Source organism: Micrasema longulum, unplaced genomic scaffold (genome assembly GCF_059751315.1).
Source record: "Micrasema longulum isolate JH-2025_06_02 unplaced genomic scaffold, ASM5975131v1 h1tg002064l, whole genome shotgun sequence".
NCBI classification, from domain to species: domain Eukaryota; kingdom Metazoa; phylum Arthropoda; class Insecta; order Trichoptera; family Brachycentridae; genus Micrasema; species Micrasema longulum.
In genome coordinates this window covers 2,166-27,684 of record NW_028279231.1, presented here as the reverse complement: position 1 = coordinate 27,684, position 25,519 = coordinate 2,166, and the positions used below count along the sequence as shown (strand labels likewise).

The following is a 25,519-nucleotide window of genomic DNA, read 5'->3' as shown; positions in this document are numbered from 1 at the left end:
TGATTTTTAAAATAAAGTTAATTATTCTATGTAAAATACAGTGCGAAGGTGGGGAAAAAAACAACTATATAATTATCATTTTATTTCATATTTCCGAATCGAATATAATTGCGCAGCGCGCTGACGTTTATTTATAGTTTCGCGCCATTTTATCTGTCACATTTCCCGCCATTTTATCTGTCAGATTTCCCGCGCACGTTGCCCTTGAGATTTCTCAGAAATGGCGACTTTTACTAAACTTGCTACAGTGTCCTAATTACAATGAAAATCGTATTTCGTCGTATGGTGGAATTTAACAAACTGCGGTTAGTTTATCTCGTTTGGTTGATTTGATTAAAAACCGCTGCTTCCTTTTCAGTAGCCGAAATGACTAATTTTTTGCAATCATTGCTTTTGGCGAAAGTTTTGTAACGGTTTTTTATTTATTTTGTTTATTTACTAACGGCTGGAATTTTCACAGCAGACAAATATTTATTTATTTTACAGAAACATGCAGTCAACAATGATTTAATGACGTAATAAAGATAAAAATATTTAAGTTTGTAAGTGAAAATTCTTGATGGAAGTTCATTGTAATTTATTATATAAATAAAACACGAGTGATACTTTAATCCACAAATTTAGAATATTCAGTGACCGGTTTCATCGCTTTCGCGACATCTTCGAGACTGGTATCTTTATTAAAGAGTTAAATGTATTTATACAAAACAGAGGTATAATGGGTATAATTGTAATATAATTTTACTAACGACTTTTTACCCTTTGTTTTTCAGAAATCATTATGTACAAAACCACACTCACGAAGGATGGGACACCAAAAATAAAATAAAATACTTAAACTCATTAAAATAGCATTATATGAATCCATTAGTTAACCCAAAGAAAATTTGTTGATAATGATCCTTAAGATAAAAATAACTTTATTGAATTTACTTACATAAAACTTTAAATTATCTATCCTTGCCTCTGTTCTATATAAATACATTTAACTCTTTAATAAAGATACCAGTCTCGAAGATGTCGCGAAAGCGATGAAACCGGTCACTGGATATTCCAAATTTGTGGATTAAAGTATCACTCGTGTTTTATTTGTATAATAAATAATAAAGATAAGGTTCAAGACAGACCAGCGAAGTTTTTAAATTAAAATCATACATATTAAATTATTTATTTGTTATTAAATACAGAATAATGTTCCCTCACTGGGGTGTCCCGTGCTGAAGGAAACATTTTACAAAATGTGATACATGCCTAAGATTAGCTATTTAACAAAGTTAACATAATAATAACAATAAAAAAAACGTAATTAATCCAATTAACCTAATTATCATTAACGTAATAAACAATAAAAAACAAAAATAATCATAAAAAACATAACCAATTTACATAAACCAATCGAAACAATTTCATAAACAGTACACACATTTTACCTATTTTTTGATCCACTCATCGATCCGTGCGCAACCCACCTCCACTATCCATTTCTTATTGGTACAACAAAAGGGTGGATGAGAGGAAGTCTAGAGGTGAGGGTGTGTGTATCTGTAGGAGTAAGTGTTCAGGTGTGTGAAAGCGTGAACATCATTAAAAAGCAAGTGAGAGCGTATGGCAGCCAGATAGAATGAGACTTATTTTAAATAAATTAAGGGGCATGTTAAATCTATCAATAGATGAAAAAAATAAATAATATGTAGTTGCAAGAACGATAGAGGAAAGAGGGTTGTGCATAGATTGGGAATCAAATTCAATTATTAACACCTCTCTCCCGCTTCCACCCCCACCGAGTCTACTATACAGGGTGTTCTTTAAACCCTGTCACATCCGAAACCACGATCATCAGTATGGGCAAGAAGACATATAAGCATATTTAGAACACGCAAACTTTAAAAAAATAAAATACTAAACAAAACAAATGGTTGCTAACTTCTTCAGAAGAGAAGCGAGGGGAGCGCGGCCGCGCGTTTTTAGCGTATCAGACTCCCCCTACCCCTCGTAGCTTCTCTCTTGCAGAAGTCAGAAACAATTAGCTTTTTTTTAAGTAATATTTTTTTCAATTTTATTCGTTCTAAAAATTTATTTTAATATGCTAATATGTCTTCTTGCTCATACTGATCATCGTAGTTTTAGATGTGACCGGGTTTAATGAACACCCTGTATACCATTGTGTCTTCTACTTTCCTTAATAATAATTTTCCAAGGATAAATATGTCCTTAAAAATGCCCATTGGGCGTGTATGTAAATAACTAAATAAATAAATTAAGAAATGGTTATTTTTGTCAATAAGCCATGATTATTATTAAAACAATAAACATCGTATGTTAAAAATGCTTTTTTTCGTAGGACTTTTTCAATGTACAAAACAAAATTTTAAAATATAGATTACACAAACATAAGTCTGTCAGATTTAAAATTAACACTAAAAATGCATAATGCGTAACTTAGTAGACATTATAATAATAAATATGTACATCTCCCCTCCCCTCCTTATCCTCTCTTCAAGCATTCTTGTCCTAATCCCGCCCAATTTACAGTAACTTAATGTTCTTAAAATAAATATTAAAAAATTATTTGGTTATTGAGTACATGAAAATAACATTTTTAAATGTATAAATTGTATGTATTTATTTGATATGTAATATATATATTTTTTTATTTATTTACAATTTTAAAAAACTTGTTAGGGTTGCATTAGAAATTTAATATTGTCTAGTCATTTTATGTCTCGTCTAGTCTAGTTAGTTCAGTCATCATGTGCTTTTTCAGATTGATTTTAAATTTGTCTCCAGTAAAAGTTTTCAAGTAGTAAGGTAGGTCGTTGTAGTGTTTAAGTCCATTATGTAGTATTTTTGACTGGTGTTATATTTGTGTATGGCAGCATTTTCGACTAATATTATGTCGTCGTCTTGTATGTTTCCCAGTGTTATTTTGTGCACAATTTTTAAGGTCTCAATTTTAGTCAAGTAGTTTATGTCAAACTGGTGTGTTTTTTTGTACAGTTCATTCGTAGAGGTCAGGTAGGGTAGGTTGTATGTTAGTTTTAGAATTTTATTTTGTTGTCTTTGTATTCTTGTTATGTCGATCTGTCGATTAAGGCGATCGTGTAACTCAATTTACTTTTGACATAGGCTTCGTACATCATAATTTTTTTCCTTTCTTGGTATATAATCTTTAATTTTGTAGAAGAGGCTATGTAGTGATGCCATTACTTTAGTGAGTCCGTCTATGTGTTAAGTCCATTTTAATTGTCTGTCCATTGTGAGTCCTAGGTAAGTCACATGTTCTAGATCTTTAAGAGTTTCGTTGTTTATTTTTATGTTTTTTATGTTTTTCTTTACTAACTTTGTATACTATGTGGAAATCTGTTATTAGTTCTGAGTTTATACACTATATCTGTTTGTTTGCTAAAAATATGTTTGTAGAACTGTCGATTTCCCAAATAAAATAAAATAAAATTATTGTTAATGTATGATACGTAATGTTGATTGTTGAGTAATGCATTCATTGATGTAATTTGCATATTTTTAAAAACTCATTTGTATTTTTTTACTCGGGTATTTTGCGTGATAAAAGCACAGGAAATTTTTCTAAAAACGCAACTAATTATTTTTAAGTAATAAAGTAGCCAACACCCTATTAACAAAAGCATTATTGTAAAAAATATAATTATGTATCATAATACACACGCGCTCAGAATCACCAACGGTGACAAATTTTAAATTATAACCACTGTATTATATCATGATATATTATACTAGTAACTAAAATTAAACAGAGCCGCACTACTCGTCATAAAATTACTGAAAAATATATGTGTATTCATGTTTCTTTTAAAGATAGATTTGCGTTCATTTGCTTAAATATTTTAATCTAAAACCCCGATTACAATGGCAATTTAACTTCAATGAGAAACATATGACAACAGAGATGAAGAACATTTAAGAGAAGGTAATATAGAAGTCCAGTCATCTACAGGGCTTATGACCTGTCAATGGCTGGTTTAAGTGGCCACTTTACACACTGTGTAACATTCACCATTCTGCCTATATTTGAAAAGTTCTGCCTATATGCGAAAGAACGGCTAAGAATATTTACAATGCGAATGTTGATGGATGCAGAAATAGAGGTAGACCGAGAAAGACATGGCATGACCAAATCCAACAAATACTTGAAGATGGACATGTCAAAAGTCGGAATAATCGGCGCGCGTGCATTAGATGATTTTTTATTTTTTTTTTTAATATTCTTTTATTCAGGAAACATACAGTACAGTTACAAAGTTTAATATTTTACACAATTAGACTTAATTCTGATGGACCAGTGAAGTTTCCATATTAAAAAGCAATTTTATGTAAGGTTAATTATGAAAGTATAAAAAAGAGAAGGAAAAAGAAAACATAAATGAAAGTTGTTTAAAAATTAAAATTTAAGTGAAAAAAAGATATTTTAAGGTTTGTAGTTTGTAGTGAGTATTTACAAATGGAAATAATATTAAAAATGAAGAAAATTTGTAAGAGTAATTAAAAATTAAGAATGGAAATAAAGAATGAAAAACATGCTCAGATGTAAAAATAAAATAAAATAGTAATAACATTTTAAAAAAAAAAGGAAAAACATAAAAATACACATATTTATTTTAAGGGATTTAAAGAAACGATGAGAAGAATCTTTAAGTTAAATATAAGACAGTAAATGTATAAATGTAGAAGAAACGAGATCTGTATGCAAAGATAGAGTAATGTGGCGTTATTTCCTCTCTGCCTACCCTTACGGAGAAACGGCGTGATGGTTTGTTGTTGTTCTTGGAAATTGGAGATGTTCCTTATGGAACTAGGACCATCCAAAAACCCATAAAAGTACACAAATTCATCTGCCGTCTTCGGACGTATACAAATATGATAAATAATTTATAAGAAAAACGGAAAAGGTATCGTAAAAGAAAATTACGATACTCAATCTTAACTAAATCGGTTCTGTTTTGGGGTGCGGAAAACGGCACAGCGAAGCGTTCCAACGCGCAGTTGTCTTTTTCGCACAGTATCAGGGAGGCGTTTGGAGAAAGTGACAGAAAACGATCTTCGTATATGAGGCCCTCAGTTTGAAAGATGGCCTACTACTACTACAACCGTCACGCCATTTCCCCGTAGGGGTAGGCAGAGAGAATGGACCGCCACACACGTCTATCCTGGCATACAATCCTAGCCTCTTCCACATACATACATCTTGTCATACATGCCCTTCTGTTCTGTCTGCTTTTGACATGACCAGACTTAAAATTTTGGTTTATCTGATCATGCCACGTCTTCCTTGGTCGTCCTCGTCTAACGTTGTCGTTCATTTTCGCCATATATACTTGTTTTACCATTCTTTCGTCGTCCATTCGTTCTACGTGACCAAACCATCTCAGAGACCCTTTCTTAATCTTATCAATTATACTTGTGTCAGCTTCACACTCTCGCCTGATTTCATCATTCGTAACCCTGTCATAAATTGATTTCCCACACATTCGTCAAAGAGATCGCATTTTAACCGCGTTCACTCGGCTTTCATCCTTCCTCTGCCAGTTCCATGTTTCACTTCCATACAATAAGTGTTGGGACTAAAACTTCGTTGTGCACTGCCAGTTTAGCTTCGATCGACATATTTTTATTATACACATCTAATAAACTATACATATATATTAGATGGCCAAATGCTAAAAATAGTATCATAGCGGCCAAATGCATATTAAATACAGGTAAACGTCGTTTTACGCCGGGGTTCCGTTCCGAGAGACACCGGCGTAAAAAAACGGCGTAAAATTATCACAAATATAATAGAAGATATAAGATATAGGTTCCGTGTCAAAATTCTAAGAACAATCTAACTTGTTTATTTAATACAAATCCCATATATCTTCAAAATAAATTATAAATGTATTTAATAAATACATAGTAAAGATTTTTGAAATTTTCTCGAAAATAGGCATGGGGTCGTTTGGCCATCTTTGATACTGAGGGCCTCATATCTGCTCATCGAAATTCCCTGACAGCGCTTATCTATCCTCTCAATTTTTTTTTGTAATCGGGGCCCTTGGAGTAATTTTAACGAGTCGTACGTGACTTTTATATGGCATTACTGACTGCCCTAATTTACTTAGCTTAATTAATTTTCATGTACCCCTTAAATGTACTCAACGCCCCAAATTATTTTACTTAGCAGACGTAAACACTGATGCGGCCAAACAATTATACATTAATTTAATTTGCAATTTACATAATAACATTATTAAAGCCAATGCGAGTTATATATCAAACTTAAATAATAATCTATTCAATAATAAAATCAGCGACAGCATGCAGGCATTATCTTTGTACGAGAGTAATTGAAATGTGAACAGTACATTTTTCTCATTTTAAATTTACATAGGAATATATAATATCTGTAAACTGTATTTTTTAATTAAATTCCATTACAATTTATAGCATATTGCGTATATTGTTTGTTCTGTGGTTTGGATCTATAAGAGCCAATGTCGTAAATTGTAATATTGCTGGATAATAGAAAAATATCACTTTTTAAAAACATTTTTAAAGTAATATCGGCCTATGGTGTCGGCCTCGTGGTGTAATGGTCAGCGCGTTTACCTACCATTCAAGAGGTCTCAGGTTCGATTCCCGACATGGTTGATTTAAAATATTTTTTTAAAAGGGTGTTTTCACGCTCGAATATTTCATAGTCCCTGGACTGGTACCTGAAGCGTAAGACTAATCGTCTTACCTTCATGCAACAAAAAACATATGATCAAGATACACTGCGATTGGTATACCAATGCAGTGCCCTATGTACCATTAGGTGTGGAGAGGGAATAATGATGATGAAATACTGTCCAGTAAAAAAATATTAGCATAAAAAATATTTTTAAATTTTGTAATTTTGAATTCCCGCAAAACGGGCATTCCATTGGCCACGCCCCTAATACGTCACGATTCATGTATATTTGTTCCTGGCCATTGAAAATTTTTAGAACATTATCACGAATATTTACGTCACAACTACCAAGGTCAAACATGTCGCGTTTTCCTAGCGACGTATTAAAAAAAAAATTTCGTGTAAAAAGTTTTCTCCACAACATCCATATTGATTTTGAAAATACAATGAATTATTCTAAATCCATTTCATATATTTTTATCGGAATTCATAGTATGTGCTATTTCCGTACAATTTAAGCATTTTGTGACGTTATAATGGATTGTTTGATGTCTTAGATAACAAATATTAGTTTGTATAGAATAGTTCAAAATACATTATTTCGAATTCGTTTTTAAAACTCTTAACTGGTACAAGAAGATGTTTAAAAATTGGACAATTATTTTTAGGCGTTGCCTAGTATGTCAAATAATTTGATCAAATAAATCTCTTCGCAACAGTAAAGGTTTCAGCTCTTTTACTTCACTAAAACCGTTTATAGTGTCTAGAGTCGATTATTGTAATGGTATCCACGCAGGTCTACCAATGAATAAAATAACTCGCCTACAGGCTGTATTGAATGCCGCAGCGAGACTTATTTTTGGAATCTCTAAGTTCAGTCATATCACCCCACTACTTCGGGAATTGCACTGGCTACGTTTTCCGCAGAGGGTGAAATACAAACTCTGTTGGCTTATGTATAAGTCACTGCACAACTCTGCTCCAGAATTTCCAAGGGAACTCTGCATTCCAGATAAACTAGCTGACAGACGTCTTACGCTTAGATCAGCTACATCTACGTCGAAAGGAAAAGTTATTATACCTCTACGCAAACAGCGCACTAAATTCGACAAACGCGCATTTGCGGTCGCAAGCCCTGCGGCATGGAATGCTCTCCCAGCAGAGGTCCGAAACTGTGAGAGGGAAGCGATGTTTCGGAAGAAACTTGAAACCCACTTGTTCTCTAAATCATTTGAATAAATTCTTAGCATTTGGTGACAAAGTTAATTATTTTTCTTAAATTAAAAAGTTAAAATTAAATTGATATCTTTATATAATCACTTCGTAAAGCGCCCTTGAGGTATTGTATTACGAAAGTGGCGCTATATAAGTTATCCATAATCATAATACAAAAAACAAACAGATGGAAAATCGAAGAAACATGGATGTTTAAACATAGGCAAAATTGTAAGTGTTATACAGTGAGTAAAGTGGTCATTTAACCCAGCTAATGATAGGCCATGAGCCCTGTAAATGCTTAAACATCCATATTTCCTTCTCTAAAATGATCTCCATCTCTGTTGTATTTTTAAAATCGTAATGACTCCCTAGGGGGTGTGATCCAGTCTTTTATCTACAAACAATTGGAAAACTCAAAATATTGTTATTTATAAAAAAAAAAAAATAGAATAATGGCCGCTTTGATTGATAGCTGAAGTACGCAATAAAAAATCTGGTAATTCCATATTCCAGCATATTTCTAAGAACGTGAGTTTTTCCTCCAAATAATTTCTGAGAATCTTGGGCGCAAATTCTTTTATGATTGCGGAGTTATATATTATTACTGTATAGAAACTAAGTTCTCAACAAAGATAATGGATCAATTTGAACAAAATATGCATTTTTTAAACAACATCACATATGAATAAAGATGCTCGTGTTTACAGCGAGTTTGCTGTACAATTTTTAATTGAATTTTAAAAAAAAAAGTCTGAGTAAAACAAGTATTACGACAAATTCAAGAAAGGCGTCCTGCGTTGGTTAGGCACAAATGAACCGCGAAAAAACGCCTAACAGGATTAACAATGCGAATTTTGATGGATGCAGAAAACGAGGAAGACCGAAAAAGACATGGCATGATAAAAATCAATAAATACCTGAGTATGGACAATCAAAAGTCGGAATAATCGGCGTGCGTGCATGAGAAGGTGTATGAATAAAGGAAGCCAGGTTTGCATGCAAATACAGAGTAAATTTGCGTTCTATCCTTTTTGTCTATTCCTACATGGAAACGGCGTGATCGTTTGTTTGTTTGTGAAGTTCCTTAATTTTTTTAACAAATTAAAAGTCAGAAGCCCTGTAAGTGCCTACACTTCTATTTAACCTTCTCTTAAATGCTCTTCGTCTCTGTTGTAATATGTTAATATTAACAGCTCCCCGGGGAGTTTAATCCAGTCTTTGTTTACAAAAATTTAGACAAACTCAAAATATTGTTGATTAATCCACCTGGTCCAAGAAGTATAGAAATGAAAAAAATATATATTTTTCAGACGTTGCCTGGTATGTAGGTGAAATAATTCTTAAAACATAAAATAATAAATAAAATCATAAAATCTTTAAAACATAAAATATTATTTAACATTTAGAATCGGGTCGTGGTCACGTGGCTAGTGTCTCAGACTCACGGATCAAAGATCCGTGGTTCGAATCCCACTCTACCCCAACTTGATTTCCATTTTCTAATAGTGAGTTTTTTACAACTCGTTGAAAATGGCCCTCAAAAATAAATATTTGCGTAAATTATAAGAACGCAAATATGTCTTTTTACCAAAAAAAAAATGATAGAAAAATATCCGTTTTATGTTAAATAAAATTTGTTTTATATTTTAAGTTCAAAGTTCATTAATTCGATTACTCTTATTAAATGACCCTTTACTTATTTACTCTGTTGCGTCAATCAATGTTTCCGAGTGCACAAAATTTTTTTAGAAAAATTACCAAATTGTTTTTTTTTTTACCTTACATTTGTGTTATGGTTATATTCTTCGCGATCTGGCAATATAACTCGGTGACTTCAAGTACGCGCGCGGCGAAAGTGTGTCTAAGTAGGGGAATTATTGGACACAGTCCGATGTATTCAAATATGATTCTACGCTCCTTCTGGACTATTCTTAATTCCATGTGTGTATATATTATATGAAGTGTGTAAATAAATAAGATACACTGCGATTGGTGTACCAATGCAGTGCCCTATGCACCGTTAGGTGCGGAAAGGGAACGACAATGATGATTTTCTTATACGGGAATTTTATATGTGGGTATAATTAAGAATCTCACCATTAAATTTAATGTAAGATAGTGATCCAGCAGTTAGCTGGCTATAGACAACTTTGGCATATTAATTATAGTTCTTGAACAGAAATCTATGGGTTTTGTCGCTGGTCTATAGAAAGTTTATTTCGTTCTTCCCGGGCCCGCCTTTTAGACACACCTTATATCTAAGTTTCTCCAAATATGATAGTCTAATGCGGTTCAAAATAGTTAACAAAAAGTTAACATTAAAAATCACTGAAGTATAACTAATATACGTGTACGCGTCATTGCCTTACCAACAGCTTTACGTTTAGCAAATATTTAGTTGCCCTCGACAATAGTTTACCTCTTCGTTCTTATTGGCAAACACCCTTTCAATTTTCCATTCACAATAGCGAAATATCACATACTAAAAATACCGATAAAAAAATTTGAAAAGATTTTGCACATGATTAAGTCTCATTGTCATAATTAACCACACTTAACCATAATGTCATTTCTTTTGCCGTTTATTTCATTATTTTACTTTGCTCTTTTTACACACTGTTTACTTTCAAGTACTGTTTTATCGCTATTTTATTTCATGTCATTAAATTTTGAAAGGTTAATCTTCTTCTTCGTCTCGGTTAAGATCGATTAATTTAGTATCAGCTAAAAGCTAACTCCTGAGACTTTGAATTTCAGCTGTTCTTCCCCTTCCTCGGTGGTCTTCCGGGCAGACAGCAAACGGCCGGGATTTTGTAGGCAGTATTGGGAATTTCGGAGCTGTCTATTAATGAAATTATTGACGTAATCTCTCCATAATCTATTTTCTATGCACTGGGTATAGCAAACCCGTGTTACTTCTTGACTTTAGATTCTGCCTCTTTTGGGTTTCCCTGCGATTGCCTTTAGTACTTTTATCTCTGACTTTCTGGGCAGTTATTTGGTTTTTCTATTTAATTTTTCTATTTGGTTTTTCTACTGGGTTTTTCGAATTTTTTATTTAGCAAAATCAACCATTATGTTTATTACTTGTTTCTAATAAAAGCCACGAAGCCAAATGTAATAATAAAATAAATATAAACTAGTTTTAGGGGCGTTGGTTACCCAGCGGCCATTTCCCAGAACATAATTTCCCCGCACTAACAAGGCAGGGCGCGGTTCCTATGGGGGAGATAAACTATAAAAAACGTATATAATGTACGTTATATATATGTATCTTCACCATTTGTGACGTCAACGGTCGACACTGGCGCCACAGGTTGATGAAAACACGCACTAACAGATACCGCTGACTGACTTTTTGACACTGTCATGTTGTGTCACTGTGGGTGCGCTCACTCCTCACTACTGGTGACAAAATGTTCATTTAGCGATAGATTTCGAAGAGGTCGCAGTGATTTGCGCTCTTGAATTACGCAGAAGGAAAATTAAACGAAAGAAAAACCACTGGATACATCCCATATATAATTAACGATTATTAAAAGGAACATTTTACTCCCTGTATTCTGAATTACGTCAATATCCTCTCAAGTTTTAAAATTATTTTCGTATGTCAATAAACAGTTTTGAAATAATTAAATGGAAATCTCGTTCCACAATTTCATTTTCAAATACATATCAGAGAATTCCTTTAATTTTTTTGTAAACAAAGCTGGCATTTTCTCTATGTCTTCTATGAACAATTCGTTGTCAACATTATATTCTTGCAGAGAAGCAGCCATCTTAAATCTTGACCGCATAAATAAAAGTTTCAGCTCTTTAACTTCACAAACATCAACAAATGAAAGGGTTGAAGGAATATCGATGTTCAAATATGGGTAGGATGGTGGATGTTTTACAGTGTGTAAAGTGGCCACTTAAACCAGCTAATGACATGTCATAAAACCTGTAAATTCCTAGACTTCAATATTATCTTGTCTAAAATGTGTTAATCTTAAATATAACTGAAAAATTCACATCACACGTTTGTTTGGTAGGCGTCTGCCGGCAGTGACAAAAAATTTCTAGTGAGCGCACTCCCATAGCAATGTACGGGGTGGGTGACAGTCACGCTGGAACTTTTTGCCACCGTATTGTCATGTCGCCACAGTGAGCGCACTCTCATATATCTCCATAGCACTTGACACGGTGACAAAAAGTGACACTGTGACTTTTTGTAACAATCAGCGGGCACAAATCAATAAAGCTACGGTTTCCCTAAAGAGCGGTGTCGTCACCTAGCGGTCGTCGTGCATTATCTCCACTCGATTTTAGTCTGATTTTTACATGCGAAAAGCCATGAGTAAAAAAAACACTCGATCGGGGTTCTGTTCACACACAGAATTGTATTTTTCATTCGCCTGTAGCTCAATCGCAAATAACTATCGGCGTGCTAATTAAGCGACGTAATAACAATTTCTCACCATGGTTGTTTATCGTTTTCGCGATCACAATGGAACATCCGTGAACACCTCATATTAACACTTTGAGAGCGGCCGAATACACATAAAATTTACCGTGTGCCCGGCCCATTTTTGTGCAATTTCATGCTTTGTGAAGGGTTTCTTAAAGTGTCATAATTATGAAAACATTGGTTTTAATCAATTGATACAATTTAATAAGTCATTGTATGATAGTTTGCCAACATTGGCCGTTATGGAGAGCCACATTGCAATATTCGCACATATACAGCGTCTCACTCTTTTTTTGTGCTTTGCATCCCGAAGCCGTGTAAACACGTAATTATAACCACGCGTTGTGTCCCGGTCCCACGTGTTTATACGGCTCCGGGATACAAAGTGTTAAATGTCAAAATATTGAGGTTTCGCAACGCATAATCTTGCTGCGCAATCACATATTTGAATTTCACCGGTGTAAATATGGAAAATATTCCAAAACTGCTATTTTTATTTATTTATTTATTATTTATCATGCTTTTTATTGCATTTAGCCGGCGGCGGTGGTTGGCAAGCCAAATGTCCAGAAAAGCAGTCGCCATAGTAATTGTAATTTAATTTTTACTATTTTGTATTAGATTATCCTTACTATTTTACAAATGCAGTATATTGTATTATTTTTTATAGTAAACGCCGATTTTTGTCAATAAATTGTATTTATTTACGAGGAAAACAAAAATCAAACAGACACGAGCGTTGACTTATGGTGCGATAACTTAAGCATGTTCATTATTAACAGCGTTAATAAATGCAGTTCAGTTCATTGTTAATCTTAATGACTCCCGGGGGGTGTAATCCAGTCTTTTGTCTACGAACATTTCGACAAACTCAAATATTGTAATGTTAATTATTGTTCACTGTGATCGCTTAAATGCTTAGCATGTTCTAAAGCACGTCGATAGTTATTTGTGATTGAGCTACAGGACACAGAAAACGACTATATCTTACATGTTGTAAACATATGTTTTATCAACAGTATATAACAAATTTCGTTTGCTGAAATTAATTATTGTTAGAGAGAAATTTCTCAATATTTGTCAAATATAAATGTCCCTGCTTTGATTTAAACACTGATCTTGGATTTTAGCCAAGTTTTGGCTGAAAAGTAAATTTCTAAGAATTTAAAATATTTAAAAATACTCGTGTCAATAAACCTTATATATATTATGATAAATACCAAAAAAAAGTATTAAATAGAGTATTTTTGTTGTCCTGTGGTAACATGGCTCATTGTGTCAATGGCACGAAGTTTTAAACCCGCTCTGCCACATCTTGATTTGAATATTGGAATAAATAATAAAAATTCGAAATTAAAATAATTGTATAAATATTTTTTTATGCATCGATTCTTTTTGATATTTTTTGTTTAAAAAAAAAAACAAACAAACAAACGATCACGCTGTTTCCCCGTAGGGGTAGGCAGAGAAGATAGAACGCCATAACACTCCATCTTGGCATACAGACCTCGCTTCCTCTACATTCATACATCTTCTCAAGCACGCACGCCGATTATTCCTACTTTTGACATGTCCATCTTCAAGTATTTAATGGACTTGATCGTGCCATGTCTTTCTCGGTCTTCCTCGTTTTCTGCATCCGTCAACATTCGCATCGTAGATCCTTTTAGCCGTTCTTTTGCCGTCCATTCGCTCTCCATGTCCAAACCAACGCAGCACCCCTTTCTTGATTCTGTCGATAATGCGTGTCTCAGCCTTACACACTTCACGGATCTCGACATTTGTGCACCTATCATACATCGTTTTACCACACATTCGCCTGAGAGATTATTATTATTACTATTTTATTTTTTTTAAAAGAAAGAAATACTTGAGTTTCTATTATTTACTCAAATATTTGAATTTTCAGACCATTGCCTAAAAGTCGTAAATAACTTGTGCTGGAAAAATGGATATCAAATTGTGGTAGAGTGGGATTCGAACCTAGGACCTTTAGCCCGTGAGTCCACAATACTACCACGGGGCCACAACCCGAAATATGGGGTTGTGGCCCCGTAGTAATATATGTTATAAACAATATTAATAAATTACTCGATATTTTAATATTATTTACTAACATTAGTTAAAATGTTTACCTACAAAATTCATTACAATATTTGAGTTTGTCCAAATGTTTGTAGACAAAATACTGGATTTTAATCCCTCGGGAGTCATTAAGATTAAATAATTACAACAGGGGTGGAGAAAACCTTAAATAAGGGAATATGGAAGTCTAGGCATTTACAGGGCTAATGACCTGTCATTAGCTGGTTTAAGTGGCCACTTTACACACTTTGTAACATTCATCATTTTGTCTATGTTTAAACATCCATATGTCTTCAACTCTTCCATTTGTTGATTTTAGTAAAGTTAATGATCTGAAACCTTTATTGTAGTGAAGAGATTCATCAGGCTGAATTATTTCACAGACTAGGCAACGCCTGAAAACAATTTTCCAATTTTTAAACTTCTTCTTGGACCAGTAGGTTTCATTACAATATTTGATTTTGTCCAAATGTTTGTAGACAAAAGACTCTTCACTACAATAAAGGTTTCAGCCCTTTAACTTCACTAAAATCAACAAATGGAAGAGTTGAATAAATATGGATGTTCAAACATAGGCAAAATGGTGAATGTTACACAGTGTGTAAAGTGGCCACTTAAACCAGTTAATGACAGGTCATAAGCCGTGTAAATGCCCAGACTTCCGTATTACCTTATTTAAAGTATTCTCTATCCCTGTTGAAATTTCACAAAATAATGCTTAAAACATAAACAAATATTTTTGTGGTGATTTATAATAAATAGCAATAATTTATTGCCCCATAAACATGGTTACTATAAAACGTTATTATCCAAAGTCTAATAAAATAGTAAGCTGTGCATAATCGATTATTTAGACAATTCACCGCTGCTACATACGTAATTAGGAGCTCAATCATCAGTAGGTAATATTGCTTCTGTTGGAATGATACGAAGTGGTGATTCTAATATCTTACCCATAGAATTAAGAATAGTCCAGAAGAAGCGTACAATCATATTTGAATACATCGGACTGTATCCAATAATTCCCCTACTTAGACACACTTTCGCCGCGCTTACTTGAAGTCACCGAGTAATATTGCCAGATCGCGAAGAATATAACCATAACACAAATGTAAGGTAAAAAAACATTTTTTTTGATTTTTCAAACATTTTATTGTGCACTCGGAAACATTGATTGACAAAACAGAGTAAATAAGTAAAGGGTCATTTAATAAAAGTAATTGAATTAATAAACTTTGAACATCAAATATAAAACAAATTTTATTTAACATAAAACGGATATTTTTATATCATGTTAAATAATATTTTATGTTTTTAAGATAATGTTGGTCAAATGTCCACCACGGCGTTGTTTAATCCGAGGTCCAATTTTCATTATTTCTCTTATTATATGAGCAAAGTAGGGTAAACATTTTTACTACCCTGGCAACACTAACGAAATTTCCATTTTGTTTCTTCAACAATCTGGCAGATGGAAAAATAATTTAATTTTTACGTAATGCATTTGTGACAAACACATTCGTTTGATAATTACACATGAAATGTGATTGCATCCTGTTTCTTTAAGATCCTAGCAGTATTTCTACGCTTTAAAAGGACACAAAAACACACAACGCTCCTATATACCTGCGTGAAAAATTTCAACGCTTATCAGTTCATGGTTTACCTCTTTGTTCTAATTCTCAAGGCACTCTCTTAATACCCATCCACAATTCCTCTTTCTTCTCTAACTCATATAGTGTCCATGCGGCTCGACTGTGGAATCATCTCCCATCCACCATCAAAGATGTTAGTTACTACATTATCTCTATTTAAATCACGTCTGAAAAAACATCTCCTTTCTCTTCCTTAATCTCTCCTCCTTTCCTTTTTCCTCTTTTTTCTTTTTTCCCATTGAGTAATAGTTTTGAATACGTTTATTTCTATTTGTATATATCTTTATCTTTTTAATTTTTTGTTCTATTGAATATATTTTGAAACTTGAATTATAAAATTAAAACTATTATTTTATAGGTTGGTTGGGAGAAATTGCCATTTGGTAATAAGTCTGCCAATGTACAAATAACATTATGTACAAAAAATTAAGTAAATTAAAAATTGAAAAAAACATGGCATGGTTAATTTCGAATCAGGAGTTGCGTACCGAGCGACGTCTGGAAAGAAACTAATGGGTCAAAACGTAAACCTACTCATTTATGAGTAGTTGAGTCGCCTTCTGTTTGATGTGCGTATGCGGTTTCTGGACTATTCTTCATTCTATGGTTAAAATTGCGCAGTCTAATTAAAACACAATTTTAAGAAGAATTTGTGTACCTGGGAAGCATGTTTTCAAGAGATGGAAGAGTAGAAAAAGATGTTGAAAGAAGAGTGAATGCGGGCAACAAAATGAACGGAGCACTAAGCACAGTAATTTCTAATAAAAATATGTCAATCGAAGCTAAACTGGCAGTGCACAACGGAGTTTTAGTCCCAACACTTATGTATGGAAGTGAAACATGGAACTGGCAGAGGAAGGATGAAAGCCGAGTGAACGCGGTTGAAATGCGATCTCTTAGACGAATGTGTGGGAAATCAATGTATGACAGGGTTCCGAATGATGAAATCAGGCGAGAGTGTAAATCTGAGACAAGTATAATTGATAAGATTAAGAAAGGGTCTCTGATATGGTTTGGTCACGTAGAACGAATGGACGACGAGAGAATGGTAAAACAAGTATATATGGCAAAAATGAACGGCAACGTTAGACGAGGACGACCAAGGAAGACGTGGCATGATCAGATAAACCAAAATCTTAAGTCTGGTCATGTCAAAAGCAGACAGAACCGAAGGGCATGTATGACAAGATGTATGAATGTGGAAGAGGCTAGGAGTGTATGCCAGGATAGACGTGTGTGGCGGTCCATTCTCTCTGCCTACCCCTACGGGGAAATGGCGTGATGGTAGTAGTAGTAGTAGAAGTATATGGTAATAATTTCACCGATATTTGCTGCGCGGACTTGCCTTTCAAAAGTATCTTGTTCTATTTGGGTCATTCTAAACCTACTCATTTATGATTAGTTGAGTCGCCTTCTGTTTGATGTGCGTATGCGGTTTCTGGACTATTGTTAATTCTATGATCTTACAATTAATTTAGGAACTATGCGTGTTGCATTTCTCACCTGTTCATTGATCGAATATTATGTTTACTAAAGGTTGCTTAGCCATATTATTTATTATTTTATTTAAATAGTGTTTTACTGTCTCCATACCTAATGACTTGTAACCTTATTAAATGTCCCTGTATAGTCTATATATGTTTGGAAGGCCTCTGCTTATGTCCCGGGCCTCTATTTCTCACATACATATTCAATCAACAAGTAATTATATAATCTAGGCGCAATATAATATTGCCTGCATTCATTAAATTTATAAACAGTATTGAACAGATTAATTTAAATAAGATAAAAAGTTTTGAAAAATTTCTTATTTGTAAGTAATAATATAGTATATTATATAGATAACTAGCGGACCCGTCAGACGTTGTCCTGCCCGAACGTTGGCTTCCCTGCTATTAGCTTGAAAAATACTTTTCATTGATAACTAGGTACCTAACTACTTGTTTGTGATTAAATTCCAAAACTTAAAATTGATGATATTAAAATATTTCATTTAAGTAGGTACCTAGGTACTTGTTTATGGTTGAATTCCAAAACATAAAAAAAATGTTTTTTTAAATATGGCATTCTTTTTGCAAACGTCAAACTCCGGTCGTCTCACCAACAAAGGGGTGTACTTATGTAGGAATACGATTTTTTTAAATGTATTGAATTTAATATTATTTTAGTGTTACCAAAAATCCAATAAAAAGAAACAAATGGACAGAAATTATAAGGAATTTAAGGAAAGAATCTGATTGAGATCCACAAAAAACAAATGCTGTTTGTAAACATTTAAAAACAAACTTTTTTTATATCCAAAAAACAACTTTTTTTCTTTCCAAAAAACAAGTTTTTTTCTTTCCATTTTTTTGCAAATGCATTCTCCTCGAATGCAACCCTGGTAGATCGATGAATTATAAGTCGAGGCATTTACAGGGCGAATGACCTGTCATTGACTGGTTTAAGTGGCTACTTTACACAGTGTGTAACATTTACCATTTTACCCATGTTTGAACATCCACACTTCCTCAACTCATCCATCTGTTGAATTTTGCGAAGTAAAAGATCTAAAAACCTTGATCACGTGGGTGAGGTTCATCCGGCCGAATTATAATTGACTCAGATTTACACTCTCGCATGATTTCATAATTCGTAGCCCTGTCATACATTGATTTCCCACACATCCGTCTAAGAGATTGCATTTCAACCGCGTTCACTCGGCTTTCATCCGTCCTCTGCCAGTTCCATGTTTCACTTCCATACATACGTGTCGAGAGTAAAACTCCGTTATGCACTGCCAGTTTAGCTAAGATTGCTATATTTAAAAAAAAAAAAAATATTTTATTTTATTTTGTTTATTAAGAAAAACAACAGCAATACAAAAAATATACACACCAAATTATACCTCCTATAAATATTTGAATACACACAACAAAATGCAATGAAGGATATCAGTTTCATAATGATAATTGCCTTCAAGTTACTGAAAAAAATAGCATTAAATATTTAGGAATTATAACTAACTAACTAACTAACCATCACGCCATTTCCCCGGAGGGGTAGGCAGAGAGGATAGAACGCCACACCACTCTGTCCTGGCACACTTCCTTTGCTTCCTTCACATTCATACATCTTCTCATGCACGCACGTCGATTATTCCGACTTTTCACATGACCACTTTCAAGAATTTGTTGTACTTGATCATGCCATGTCTTATTCGGCCTTCCTCGACTTCTACAACCAGACACATTCGCATCATAAATCTTTTTAGCCGTTCTTTCATCATTCATTCGCTCCACATGACCGAACCATCGCAAAAGACCTTTCTTAATTTTGTCGATAATGCTTAACTCAGCCTTGCATTCTGCTCTAATTTCGACATTAGGGCACCTATCATACATTGTTTTTCCGCACATTCGCCTGAGGGATCGCATTTCAACAGCATTCAGTCTTCTTTCGTCCCTTTTTTTCCAACTCCATGCTTCGGTTCCATACATTAGGGTTGGTACCAGAACTCCATTATGAACTGCTAATTTAGCCTCTTGCGATAGACACTTATTTCCTACGACAGACTTTAAGGCACCATTAACTCTGTTACCGGCACTAACCCTCCTTTCAATATCCTTGTCCATATTTCCATCTCTAGTAAACATACTACCCAGATATACAAATTCTTCGACCTGTTTCAAACTATCTCCATTTACTACAATCTTACATTCAGTCATTTAGGAATTATAATTGATAAAAATATAAAATGGAAGGAGCAAATAAATAATATTGTAAATACAATGAGAAAACTTAAATATGTATTTATTAGATTAAGGAATATATTAACCATCGAAAAATTAAAATCAATTTACTTTGCATTCGCCCATCCATATTACAGTACGGAATAATCGGATGGGGTGGTGCTTTTAAAGACAATATTTTACCAGTTGAAAAAATACAAAAATTAATTATAAAAGTTGTTTTGAAGAAACCGTCTACTTTTCCCACTGTTCAATTATTAAAAAAAATTAAGGTTTTAGATATAAAATTGCTATATAAAAAGAATTGTTTGCTTCAAATACATAAAGATAAAATAAATAGTAGTAGTTCTAGGTCTCAAAACGTAAGTACGCGACCTAGAACAGGTGGTAATATCTTCATTCCTTAATTAAAAACAACTACTGCACAACATCATTATACTTACAGAGGAATATTTTTCTTTAATGAAATGAACAAAGATAATACAAAGTTCAGTCAGGAATACAATATATTTAAGAAAGAAGTAAAAAATACATCCATAATTTTTCTATGCGTAACACTGATTGAAAACATCGTTAATATCTTTTTTGTAATTTATGTATGTTATTTTAAAAATATTATTGATTCAAATAAAATAAACTATTGTAAGACGTCACTCCCCATTATGTACACAAGAATTGTTTATTTCAATTACGTAATGGGAAACGTTAATGTAAATATATGTCAACAATATTTTGAGTTTGTCCAAATTTTTGTAGACAAGGACTGGATTCAACTCCCTGGGGAGTTGTTTATATTAATATATTACAACAGAGATGAAGAACATTTAAGAGAAAGTAATATAGAAGTCTAGGCATCTAGAGGGCTTATGACCTGTCAATGGCTGGTTTAACTGGCCACTTTACACACTGTGTAACATTCACCATTCTGCCTATATTTGAACATCTATATTCCTTCAATGCTTTTATCTGTTGATGTTTATGAAGTTAAAGAGCCGAAACCTTTATTTATGCGGGTGAAATTCATATAATTGAATTATTTCACCTACATACTAGGCAACGCCTGAAAATGTTATTTTTTCAATTTCTATACTTCTTCATGGACCAGGTAATTTATCAACAATATTTTGAGTTTGTCCAAATTTTTGTAGACAAGGACTGGATTCAACTCCCTGGGGAGCTGTTTATATTAACATATTACAACAGAGATGAAGAACATTTAAGAAAAGGTAATATAGAAGTCTAGGCATCTACAGGGCTTATGACCTGTCAATGGCTGGTTTAACTGGCCACTTTACACAATGTGTAACATTTACCATTCTGCCTATATTTGAACATCTATATTCCTTCAATTCTTTCATCTGTTGATGTTTGTGAAGTTAAAGAGCTGAAACCTTTACCCTACCGTAGATGCCTAGACTTCTATATTACCTTTTCTTAAATGTTCTTCATCTCTGTTGTAATATGTAAATATATGTATTTGATTATTGTAAAAAATAGTATTTAGTTGTAATATTGTATTTTAATTTGTTTATTAATAAATAAAAAAATATATAAAAAGAATATATATTTATATGTAAATCATGCATAAGTCGAAAGAACTTGTTATTCATCTAATGTCGATATTATGATGACACCTTGATAAGTTTGTACATGGCTGGTGCAACAACCTTGGCGCAAGTAGGCTACCACATTATGCCAGTCTTTATTATAATGGCAATACTTTACTTGCAAATCGGACTGTCATAAATTTAATACAATTTTGCCCAAAGCGGGTTTTCTAAGCATGTAAATACGCATAAAAGGGATTTTTATTTATTTATTTATTAATTACACTAAACATACATCTTTTAATGACAGAGACACGGTTTACAGCGACACAATCAGGAACGACCCATGTCTGTGAACTTGCTCCGACTCGCTGGAAAATCCGTGTTGAGTCGGGGCACATTCATAACCATACATTCACACACATATATTCTCACATACATATTTATATTATATTTTATACAAACAAACAAACAAACCATCACGCCGTTTCCCCGTAAGGGTAGGCAGAGAGGATAGAACGCCACAACACTCTATCTTTGCATACAGATCTCGCTTCCTCTACATTCATAAATCTTCTCATGCACGCGCGCCGATTATTCCGACTTTTGACATGTCCATCTTTAAATATTTGTTGGATTTGGTCATGCCATGTCTTTCTCGGTCTTCCTCTATTTCTGCATCCATCAACATTCGCATTGTAAATATTCTTAGCCGTTCTCTCGCTGTCCTACATGTCCTACGTTCTACATGTCCAAACCGGCGCAGAGCTCCTTTCTTGATTTTGTCGATAATGCTTGTCTCAGCCTTACATAATGTACGGATCTTAACATTTGTGCATCTATCGTACATAGTTTTACCACACATTCGCCTGAGAGATCGCTTTTCGACAGCATTCAGCCTACTTTCATCCCTGTTTTTCCAAGTCCATACTTCGCTTCCATACATCAGGGATGGGACCAGGACTCCGCTGTGAACTGCCAATTTTGCCTCTTGTGACAAGCATTTATTTGCCAAGGTCGATTTAAGTGCACCGTTCACTCTGTTCCCGGCACTCACCCTCCTTTCAATATCTTTCTCAGTCATTCCATCCCTAGTGAACATACTTCCCAGATACAGAAATTCCTCTACTTGTTTTAGTATAACTCCATTCACAGTGATTTCACGTTTAGTCATACTTTCATTTCTTTCAAAAACCATCACATTCGATTTATCGACATTCATCAGCAAATCGCTTCTCTTGCATACATCGTAGAAATTTGTTACCAAGAATTGCAGTTCCTCTTTGTTATTAGCAAGGAGTACAGCATCGTCAGCATACAAAAGACAATTGACTTTTAAATCACCCATTTTTGCTCCCATTCTTAAGCCTTTCAGGTCCTTTCATGCATTTATCGATATACACGTTGAACAGCCATGGTGACATAACACATCCCTGCTTCATTCCTTTATGAATGTCTAAATTTTATACTTACATATATATTAGGCTTATACACATCATTGATGCTTTTTACATTATTACATTTTACATTTGTAAATACATATTAATCATTTACCAGTTAGTCCACATTTGATCGCAGAAATCAATTCCCGTTCGAGCGAACCAGTTACTCAAACCAGATTTGAATTTCGAAAATGACTCAGATTTCTTTGTTACCTGATCTAGTAAATTAAAAATTCTTGGACCTACCACAGAGAAACGTCTCTTAGCCAAAGTTGTTTTACTTTTTGGTACGTAGTAATTTACTTTAGAGGAATATCTTGTTATTATTTCCTGTTGTGTTCTTTGTTTACTACATGTGGTCCAAAAGTTGATCAGACATGACTTATAATAGATTTGTCTAACTGAAAATACTTTGGCCTCTTTAAACAATAAATCCGATGAACAGGAAGGAGGACATATAAATATTATTTTTTGTATGCTTTTTTGGGTTATCATGAGCGGTCTGTAGATTGTCTGAACACAATGTAATGAATCATTAGTTGTAATTTGATAAAAAGTAAGAAATCACACGGTTTTACACCTTAAAACGCCATTTTTTTTTAATCGCGCATTAAAAGCAACTTTTTTATTTATTTATTTATTCATATTTTACTCTTACAAACTATAAACAATAATCAAATAATGTGACCTCACTGGGGTTACCCGTGCCGAGGACACTTAACAAATATACTTTTTTTAAATGTTTTTACATTTAAGAATAAACAAAGAAGACTATTATTAATATTCAAAGCATTTACTTTGTGGTCCAGCATTTTAATTATTATGTTAATAAAATTTGTATAAAACCACTCACCGACTTATCTGTCCACCGGTTTTCGAGACGTAACCCGTCTCTTCGTCAGGACAACAACACTACACCAACATGCAAATACCACTACACACCTTCACCATAGTAGATTTGCAAAAATATAAAATCGACATGCAGGTTAGACACATGCTTCACTACGCCACCACCGAGGTTAATGACTTATGAAGCTAATATTTCAAAAGGATTAACAATCGGAAAAGGAGGGAAAAGGGAGGGGGAGGGTAGGTAGCAATTTACTTTTGACATAGGCTTCGTACATCATAATTTTAACTTTAATAATAAGTTAAGGGATGCTATCTTTGTTTAGTTTTTTACATTTTACTTTTTGTGCTGTTACATGTTCACTTAATTGCCATACTTACTAGTTCTTTGCTCAATGTATGTATTATTATTGTGTTTTTTATTATTTTTTATTGTTAACTTTTTAAAATCATTTTTATATTGTTGAAATTCATTTGTCGATGCGTTTTGTAGCTGCAATACTTTTTGTGATGCTAGATATCATTTTATTTTTATCATATTATGTAAATGTTATCAACTATCAAATATCTAAATTTAGTAAATGGGGTCTAAAATTTCAACCTCCATGCGCTCAGTAGCTGCAAGACTTGTTGTAATCTAACTTCTATTTTTAGAAATTTGCTTTTAATTTCGTTTTTTTTAAAATATCACTTAAACCCAAAACTTCATTGTCAAATTAAATGTTTGAAAATAAAATGTAAATAGGGGCTAGATTTCTTACTGTCCATGCGCTCTGTAGCTGCAAGACGTGCTGTTATCTAGCTCCTATATATCATAACTGTAATATATCATAATTGGAGACGAGGAACTAGATTCCAACCGTCCATGGCGCTCTGTAGCTGCAAGACGTGCTGGGATATTTATTTACCGTACAGCGCCCTTGAGGTGATTTTTACAAAAATGGCGCCATATAATTATCCAAACATTATTATTATTATTATCAACTTGGTGGAAAGCGTCCAAAGACGAGCTGCAAAGTTGTCGCCGAGCCTAAAGGCGGCTTCCATACGCGGAGAGACTGGAAACTCTCGGTTTCACAACGCTGCAGAAACGGCGAGAAAGGGGTGACCCAATGGAGATACTCAGCAGTAACCATAGCTGCCTAATTTAGATCCCATGATCTAAAATTTAAACAAGATACTCGTCTTTTGATGCCACAGTCTCAGGCTGGAGAAAACGAAATTTATTCTAAATCCACGGAAGCATTTTATGAGCAATAGGGTCGTAAATGATTGGAATAAGCTGCCACAAGATCTGATCTCAGTGTGTAGTTTCAATGGGTCAAAAAACGGACCAGATTTGTTTCTGAAAAGTTAAAATGCGCTAACTACTAACTTACGCTAAAATAGATTTAAGCATATCAGATTTAAAGCTGCTCGCTTAAAATTAATAAAATAATTACTTTAACTTTGGATTTGATTCAAATTTTTAATTTTTGGTTTTTATTTCTTTCAGGGTAATCTGTGCAAGTTGTGAAGATGGGGAAGTTCCAGGAGAAATTGGGAATCAACAGAATTGACAGCCAAAAACAACGTCATGTGGAGAGCACTCCTAGCCGAGTTTGTCGGTGAGTCATTCTTCATTTCAATTGAGATACTTTTTGCATAATATATTCATAATTTTTTTTTTTTTTTAATTATCTGTTTTGATTTATTTTTATAATTGCGAGTTATTCGTACCTTGATTTGTTTTGTAAAAGGTTTTATAAAATATATTTATCTTGAAATTGTGTTAAGTAGACTTTAACTTTCTAACACCGAAGATAACAATAGTAAAAATAAATCAAAATCAGAATTAATAAAATAAACTTTGAA

General features: G+C 33.5%; 1 long non-coding RNA gene across 1 annotated transcript in view; it reads left to right on the top strand.

Annotated features, from left to right (window-relative positions):
• The window catches only part of LOC148273136 (uncharacterized), an 86,429-nt gene extending 61,156 nt beyond the window's left edge, over positions 1–25,273 (top strand). Inside the window, exon 3 of the long non-coding RNA XR_015824683.1 lies at positions 25,161–25,273. This is a non-coding gene — a long non-coding RNA (uncharacterized LOC148273136). The remainder of the gene's footprint in view (positions 1–25,160) is intronic.
• The last annotated feature ends 246 nt before the right edge of the window (positions 25,274–25,519 follow it).